The sequence below is a fragment of the Nomascus leucogenys genome, chromosome 11 (genome assembly GCF_006542625.1).
Source record: "Nomascus leucogenys isolate Asia chromosome 11, Asia_NLE_v1, whole genome shotgun sequence".
Classification (NCBI taxonomy): domain Eukaryota; kingdom Metazoa; phylum Chordata; class Mammalia; order Primates; family Hylobatidae; genus Nomascus; species Nomascus leucogenys.
In genome coordinates, this window is record NC_044391.1 from 1,739,191 (window position 1) to 1,748,816 (window position 9,626).

The window sequence follows — 9,626 nt, forward strand, 5'->3', positions numbered from 1 at the left end:
TAATTATTCTCTATATATTCTGGATATCGATGCCTTATCAGATATGTGATTTACAAATATTTTCTCTCATTCTGTGAGTTGCCTTTTCAATCTGTTAATTAGTGTGTTTTGATGCAAAATGTTTCTAATTTTTATGAAGTCCAATTTATTAATATTATTTTCCTTTCATTGCCTGTGCTTTTGTGTCTTATCCAAGGAATAATTGCTAAATCCAGTGTCATGGAATTTCCCTCCTATTTTTTTCATGTAAGAGTTTTATACTTTAAACTCTTCTGTTTAGGTCTTTGGTCTATTTTTAGTTAATTTTGTTATTGGATTTAAGGGAAGAGACCAACTTCATTCTTTTGTATGTGGACATCCAGTTTTCCCAGTGCCATTGTTAAAACTATGGTCTTCCTTTTTAAATGAATTTGGTATTCTTGTTAAAAATAATTTGACCACATCTTCAAGGGTTTATTTCTGAATTCTCTATTCTCTCCTATCTGTGAAAATCTCTACATTTATGCAAGTGCTGCACTGTTTTGATTACTGTAGCTTTATAGTAAATTTTGAAATCAGAAAGTGTGAGTCCTCTTTGTTCTTTTTCAAAATAGTTTTGGCTATTTAGGATCTCTTGAGATTCCATACATATTTTCAAATGGATTTTTTTCTGTTTCTGCAAAAAAAAAAATGGTATTTTGATAGGGATTGCAATGAATTTGTAGGTAGCTTTAGGTAGTATTGACATCTTAACAATAGTAAGTATTCAACTTACAAATACAGCATGTCTTTTCATTTACTTGTATTCTTTGATTTTTTTCAGTAATGTTTTATAGTTTTCTGTTTACAAGTTTTTATCTCTTTGGTTAAGTTGATTCCTAAGTTTTTTGTTTTGATGGTATTATAAATGAAATTTCTTTCTAAATTTTATTTTCTGATTATTAATTTTTAGTTTATAGAAATACAACTGATTTGTTTGTTGGTTTTGTGCTCTGCTTGATACATTACTGAATTTCTTTATTGTAACGGTTTTTGTGAACTCTTCAAGGTTTTCTACATACAAGATTGTATTATCTGTGAACAAAGGTAATTTTACTTTTGGATGCCTTTTATTTATTTTTCATGCCTAATTGCTCTGGCTAAAACATCTAATACTATGCTGACTATAAATGTTAAAGCAAGCATCTTTGTCTTGTTCCTGATCTTAGAAGTAAAGTTTTCAGTTCTTCCACATTGAGTGTGATGTTGTTTGTAGGTTTTTCATATGTAGTCTTTATTTTGTTGAAGTACTTTCCTTTTGTTCTCATTTTGTTGAATGTTTTTGTCATAAGGGATATTGAAATGCATAAAATGCTTTTTCTGTATCTATTGATATTCTCATGCTTCACCCTTTCATTCTGTTAATGTGGCATATTACAATAATTCATTGTCATATGCTGAACCATCCTGTATCTCAATAAATTTCACTTGGTTATGTTGTATAATCACTTTAATATGCTTCTGAATTCAGTTTTCTAGGATTTTACTGAGGATTTTTACATAAATGTTTATAACATATATCTTATAATGTCTTTGTCTGGCTTTGGTATCAGGGTAGTTCTGGCCTCGTAGAATGAGTTAGAAAGTGTTCCCTCTGCTTTAGAAGAGTTTGGAGAGAACTGTTGTGATTTCTTCCTTAAGTATTTGGTAGAATTCACCAGTGAAGCCTAGGTCTAGGGTTTTTCTTTGTCAAAAGGTTTTTGATTGTTAATTCAGCACCCACACCCCCTACCCGCCGCCCCACACAACTAGTTTAGATGTATTTAGATTTTCTATCTCTTTATAATTTATTCTTAGTATATTTATATTAATTTCACATTTGATTAGCCAATTTGTTGACATACAATTGTTCCTAATACTATCTTATATAGATTTGGTAATTATATCCGTACTTTCATTTCTGACTTTAGTTACTTGAGAGTAAACATGACACTTTATAAAAATATTTAGCCAGATAGGATATTAGACAGGACAAGAGAATGGAAAGGAAAAATAAGACACATTTAGTTCTGAATTTTTGTCTGCTCTCAGGCAAAATAGGTGATGAGCATCCCCAACACCTATATCCAGGTACATGTCCCCAAACAGGAATCTTCAAACCCAAAGTGGGATGGATCAGAGGCTAGCGTTGTTCATGATCTGTGTATTACTGTGGTCAGCTTTTGTCACTGAAATATTGTGACTTGAAATCATGGTTTTTTCCCTCCAGTATTATCTTCTCAAGTATTTTGAAGGCAACATATATGGTTGAGACAACCCATGAGGTCCCCTGGATAGATTACTGGTAATTTTTGAAAGAGGAAAACATGAAGGAGACTTCAGTTTTTCCTTTTTTTCTCCATAGATTCCCATTTTTGTTTCCTGTTTGTATTTCACAGAGCACTAAGAAGGCATCAGCGAAACGCCTAATAAATACCTAGTATTTCTCAAAATCAAAAGTTTCACAACTCAGCACTCCAGGAAGTCTGATTTCATTGCTTGTTTATATGTTTTTCTCCCTTTTACCTTAATCAAAGCTGCCTTTTGCCAAATTTAAATGAAATTTGCCCTCATAGGATTTCAGCTTGAAACTGAATTAGGAAACCAGAAAGACTTAAAATAAGCATGTGTTTTAAATGCTACACAATGTATCTATTTTTTTAAGTGGAAGTTTCATACTATTTAAGCCCAGGTGTATAAAACAAATTGCAACACATTTCCCCAAGCAGCCGCTTAGAGATCATACCAAATGAACTTAAAAAATATGTTTTACATTTTTAATGAGTAACACGGAATGTGCTTAAATGATGCAATTTATCAGAATTTTTTTTCGGATAAACTTTCTACCAGCTTCCTGCAGTACAAAACACTTTTTATTTTCTTTTTAAAGCACCAAAGTTTATTCCCTTCCCCCGCACCTCCCTTTTTTTTTTTAAGCTCTTTCAGGTGGTGGAAGGTCTGAGGATCATTTGCACTAATTATTTTTAGTTCTTCCTCACATAACACCTGAAGAGGACATTCTATTTATGGGAACCAAATTACTTAAAAATATTTCCAAGCTCTTTAAGCAGAGGTCAGTACACACATTAGCTGGGGGCAAAAGGAATATTCAAGTCTAGGCATCCCTTTTGAATTTGCAGCTGGGATTTATGCAGCTCCACGCTGTTGGCCTGGTCCCCTTGGTTACCCTCCACCTTGCTCATAATATCCAGACAGCATGTCAGGGCCCATCTCATCTCCACATATCAATAGATGTTTGTGGAGGATCAGCTGTTCCCATGGTACCTGGGCTCCGGGATTTGCGTTGGAATGTGCTGTGTTTCCCAGACTCTAGGATCTCAGCAACTGCTCATATACCATCTTGAGTCTCTGCACCTACTGAGTCTTTCTAGGATTTTGTGTTGCTGCACTGACAATTTTCACACCCTTGGGTCCTAACTCCCGATTACAAGCTGTGGGGATTAAGAAATTCCTCCCTGAGACCTGGTTGCGCTTGCCTTATTTGCCCATTTGTTCTTCTCTGGGTTAACTTTTATTTTTCCTCCTCTTTAGGGTAATTTTGAAAGAAGCTCTAGTTATTATTTTCCTCATTCTAAATAATTGTGATAAAACTTTTGAAATTGCGCTACTTCTACTGGAGAAAAGATAGAACTTTATTATCTTGCAGGAAAAGACCACCTTGCATGCTTTTCATCTTATTTTCTTGACTAGGGGTGTAATATCATTTAAAAATCCCAAACTGGATAGCCATGGATCTCATGTAACAGTAAATATAGTGTAGAAATATTTTTGAATAAAATGATGGATACAATGTAAATAATAAGACATTTGAAACAGCATTTTATTAAAATAAAAAGGCTTACCTGGAATCATGAATACACTTTTGAGATAGTTACTTATATAAGAAATATTTAACTCCTCAATTTTAAAAATATGTATGTTGTGTGATAGCTCTTTGGTTTAAGTCTGAAATGTGAATTTAAAAAAGAAGAACAAATAAAGAAGAAAGTTTGGGGAAAAAAAGACCTAGATTTAATATAATTAGCATGGGAATTGCTGAAAATAGAGATTCCCAGTTTAGACCCTTGGCAGAGTTAGTCTACGAGACAGGAAAGAAAAAGACAAAGATAAAATAAAACAAAAAACTGAGACGCCCAGATACATTTAAATTTTAGATAAAAATAATTTTTAAGTATATGTTCTAAATATTATGGAACATACATGTATTTTTTTCACTGTTTATGTAGAATCCAAATTTAATTGGGTATCTTGTATTTTATCTGTCAGTTTTAATCACTAGAGACTTCAGTTCAGTCCTGGTGGGTGGGGGCCAAAACTGGTGTACTTTTTATGAGCTAAACTCTGCATGAATTCTCATAAGTAAGTCAGGTTAGAAAACCACTAGCTTATTGTTTCAAAATGGAAGACACACGCACGCACGCGCACGCGTGCACACACACTCGCACACTTATAACAGACACAATGGTGATCCCAAAGTCTGTGCTCCTGGTAGATTCATTCTGCAAATGAAAAAAAATATATATTATCTGAAGTAAAGAGAGGAACCAAAATTCACCTGATTTTGCCATGGGGATCCTGGTGCAGGTGGCAAAATACTCATGCATTTTCCAAATTATAGAATGTGCTACAGACTGACAGAATTATCCTCCTCATCATCATCATTGTTTTGGCTGGCTACCTTAAAATTTTGTTATCAAACACGGTTGGTTACCATTGGATATTCTTGTTAACTTTTATGATTGATAATGTGTTACCATGAGGTTATAAGCAGAACCCAACATATTATATGTAGTCAACTAGCTTTTAAAAACAGAATACAAGAGAACACACAATAATTAATTTAACCTTAACATATATTAGTTGATTTAATTGATTCACTATGTATCTATTAAGTGCTTGGTATGTTGCAAAGCTGGGGATAAATTACAAATTAGATAGAGCCCCAACTCTCCAGGCACTTAATGGTTTAGAATCACAAGAGTTTCCTACAGGACTTTAAGTATCACATGACATGTTGATTATCATAGAACTTTATATACAAAATGCCAGAGTAGCAGAACACCTGGTTTAAAGAAGCTTTCTCATTAAAATAAAAAAAAAGAAGAAAAGAAAAAAAAGTCCTCTACATTTTAAAATGTAGCAGCCTTAATATAAAGCTTCATAAAGGAGAAATCCTTTTATGCACTTTTGAGGCTGCATGGTTTGGGAAGAGGAAGACTACTTTAAAGTTCTTTGTAATTACTGGATTTATTTAATGAAGAACTAGTTACAGCATTTAGTACTACATGACATGTTTTTATTGGTCATTATCATATAAAACTTTTTCTAGATTCTTTTTTTCTGTTGGAGTATCCATTGTAAGCATTGTAATATGGAAGGGCTGTGCTACATGATGTGAGTCACACTCGTCGGGACAGGTGGGGGAACTGCAGGCTCCTTGGTGTAGAAGATCCATCTCAGTGTGCAGCCATTTCAGGAAGACTTTTCTGACCACCCGCTTTCAGCTCTGTTTTTTTAAACATCCATACTACTTCTCACTGGACTAGCTACTTTAATGTTCCAAAGGTCTCTTATTGATGTGAAAGTCTGGTAGTTCAGAATAATATTTTGGAGTGAGGAGGAGCAGGTACCACATTATAGTCATGTTTTGAATTTCCCAGAGAGCCTCCCTCATCTAGATGTGGCTCCTGAGTCTTCTATCACCTGAGTGTTTGACCTGGATGTCACTTTGAAGATCATAACACAGAAGTAAGCCTTGTGGAAGCAAGTGCCTTTCACAGCACCATGGGTGTGCCCTGAGAAACAGAATACAAGGTAAAGCCTCAATGTGCCAGGATGAGTGAGGATTTAGGGGTAATTATTCTTTCTGGTTCACTGGAAAACGTCTTTCTGAAAATTAAATCTATTACAATATGAAAGTTGCTTTGCTTAGTATTCTGGCTTGTACAAAGAAGACTAAAGCGGAGCACCTGCTCTCAAAGATCAGATAATTCAGGTGAGGAGTTAAGGCAAATGTGAATGAAAATTTAACTAACAAGAGAGTTAATTAGGCAGCATGGGAAGGCGATGTCTTTTCTGAAAAAGAGATATTGAAGGTTAGCTTCCCATTTTCTACAGCAGCTTATTTCCCTGCACTGATAAATAAGAAATGGTAAATATAATTGGATCATTCTTTCAATATAGTATCTTGTGGAGTATTAGGTCAATAATATCAATAATAACTTTTGTAAGTTAACAATTTAATCCTCCCAACAGTCCAGTGAGCCAGGAGCTATTACCCCCATCCTTTAGAAAAAGAGAGGTGAAATAACTTGACCAAGTTTACACAGCCATTAGGTAGCTAAGCCAAGCTGGCTCCAAAGCCCATGCTTAATAATGATTTCATTCTGCCTTCTTTGCTTCTGTGTATCAACTCTTATTGTGCCTTCTAAAAATATAAATTCCAGAAAATTTTTCCTCTTCTTTTGTCTCTTTATGCTACAGTCAATTGAAAGGAAAAACATCTGGTGAGTAGAAGGGTCTTATAAGAAACACTCTGTTTCTAGGTAATTGAAGTTTTATATCAGTGAGGCTGAGAGAGTACCTAGGCAAGGTCAGTTTATATGAGATGGAAGCAAAAGCCAAACAAACTTTAATGCCGCCTGACAGTCCATGGGCAACAGAAGAGGCTTTCTGAGATATCAGAAGAAAGTACAGCTTCGTGGAGGAAACGGAAGAAAGCACAGCTTCGTGGAGGAAAATGCACAATCTTACTAGGAAAGAGGCATTTCTCTGTGAAGACTCAAGCTGATTTCTGTGTGGAGGAATTATACTGTTAATAACAAATAGGGGAAGCAGTCTCTGGCTTTGTAACATCTGTTATAACTGCACCTGCCTCAAAGATTTCCTGGTTTCTATTCCCAAGAGAAAGTCAGTCAGCAGGAAATGAGGCAAGTGCACAATGACTTTACGGGAAAAGGATGGCTTTTGACTTCTCCTTGGGTTTAATTCCTGACAATATTGCCTATTCCCCTTGTTGTTGATAGTACTTTACAAGGCAGTGGTTTGTAAAGTGAAAGATGGGAAGGAAGAAAGGCACCTATGCTTGGAAACGGTTTTTATGGAACACAGGAATGTCATAGGGCACGGGTCAATTGGGTGACATCAATACATCTGGCTGTTAGTCCTTGCTCTGACTGAATGGGTAATACACGGAAACAAAACATATTCCTACTCACCACAGCAATTCAAAGGCTCACACTTGTGTCTCCTTTCGTTCTCTAATTCAGTGATTCTTAGATTCCCAAACTTTAGAGTGAATCAGGATCACCTGGACGGCTTGTTTAAACACACATTGCAGGACCTGACGTAGTTTCTAACACAATGTGTCTGATGTGGTACCTAGGAATCTGTATTTCTGTAAGTCCCTAGGTGAGGCTGAGGCTGCTGGTCTGGGAATTACATTTGAGAATTATTGCTGTGATTGATTTAAACAGAAATCTCCCATTCTTATTATTCTTGGGCCTCTCATCAGGATGATCCAGTTCCCGGGATTTTCACCATTTCTTCCTATCAGTACGATTGAGCAGAATCTGCCCCTAACTTCTCCACCGAAGTCCCAGCAGCAGCCTCAGCATTTATCTCCAACTTGGATGAAATTAATTAAGTTACATGCAAGGGGTTCCAGAGAGAATTTGAGTGCGTGTAGCCTGCCCAAGCTAGTACAATGGAGCAGGCATTTCCCCAAAGGCCTCACTATATTGGATGGACATCATGTTTTACATCAATTTTCCTGGAGTAAATCTGCTGCAGATGAAATGCTAACATTGTCCACTGTTTGTTAGTATATGAAGAAGGCTTGGGGAAGAACTTTAGCTCCCCCTTATCCTTGGTTTCGTTTCTTACACTTGCAGTTACCCACACTCAACTGTGGTCTGAAAATATTATGACCTTTATGAAAAAGTTCACAAATAACAATTTATAAGTTTTAGATGGCGCACTCTTCTCAGTAGCATGATTCCTGCTTCCATCTCACCCCTAATGTGACTCATTCCTTTGTCCAGCATATCTGTGGGGTATATGTTCCCCACCTGTTAGTCCTGGACATCGTCTGCTCCTGACATCCAATCAACATCAACGTGGCTTGACGATCCAGGATCACCCGAAGCAGATGGTCCTCCTACTGGAGAATCTTCAGAAAGTCACCTGTAGCCTAACGCTATGTCACAATGCCTGTGTCATTCACCTCACTTCACAGCATCACGTAGGCATTTTATCATCTCATAACATTACAACAAGACGAAGGGGAAGTACAGTACAAGAAGATATTTTGAAAGAGAAAGGCCACATTCACAAAACTTTTATTACATTATATTGTTGCAATTGTTCTATTTTATTACCAGTTATGATTGTTAATCCTTTGTGCCTAATTTATAAATTTTTTAATAGTTAAGTATACGTAGAAACAAGCATACCATATATAGGGTTCAGTACTATCCTTAGTTCTAGGGATCCACTGGGGATAAGGGGGAACTACTGTACCTAACCTTATGCTTATGTGAAGAGCTCCTAAGGTCACTTGCACACAGAAGCTATTTAAAAATAATTGTTACAATTATAAACCCCCTGGAATATAATATGTGTGGCATCACTTAAAGAAGTAAAAAGAAAGAGGATAATTTTATTTCCCTTTATATTTAGTAAAATATTTCTCTACAATAATTACAATATTTACGGCAAAATTACATTAATAATTTTCACATAATTTTAAAAAGTGAAATATCTACATGTAAGGCACATACAATATTATGTTTATTTAAATATTTAAGCAAAATGTTTTATGTTCATATTTGAATATATGTTCATATGTTCATAGTCACAGGCTGCATAACAACATTTTGGTCAATGATGGAACGCCTATAAGACGGTGCCCACATAAGATTATAGTACCCTATTTTCATTACCTACGTCTAGACATGTTAGATACACTAATACTTACTGTTGTTACAATTATATATGATATTCAGTATAGTAGCATGTTGTATAGGTTTGTAGCTTAGGAGCAATCAGTTATAACATGTAGCCTCGTATAGTAGGCTATGCCACCTAGGTTTGTGTGAGCATTCTGTATGATGTTTGCACAATGATGACAAAATCACCTAATGACACATTTCCCATAAGGAATTCCTGTTATTAAGCAATAAACGACTGTACTAATATAATACATATATTATGTTGATATTTAATATTTCATCAGATATCGGTATATCGTAAAATATATAACTAAACATATAATAATGTATTAATTATATTCAATTATTATATGCAAAGTCATTTTAAAAAGTAAAATATGTAAATGCAAGGCATACAGAAAATATATAAAAATATTACATGTACCAAGTATGTTCATATTAATATAAGCAAATTGTTGAAACTTAATATCTCTATATTCAAGGTATAGCTATTAAAATTTGTAATATATAACATTAATATACATTACACATATATTTTATTTATTATTTCTAAACTGTCACTTGTTTTATTACTCATATCTCAGTCCATTCTGCTACATTTGTGTTAGGAAATTTATTGCCAATCTTATTGGGATGGCAACTAAAATCAACAAATGT

At 34.9% G+C, this 9,626-nt stretch overlaps 1 long non-coding RNA gene across 1 annotated transcript; it reads right to left on the minus strand.

The window, feature by feature from the left end:
• Positions 1–2,854: 2,854 nt before the first annotated feature.
• On the minus strand, positions 2,855–8,192 carry LOC105740450. Its single transcript, XR_001116496.2, has 2 exons — positions 8,088–8,192; positions 2,855–4,517 (listed from the first exon to the last, which is right to left on the minus strand). It is a non-coding gene; the product is annotated as an uncharacterized LOC105740450 (long non-coding RNA).
• Between the last annotated feature and the right edge of the window lie 1,434 nt (positions 8,193–9,626).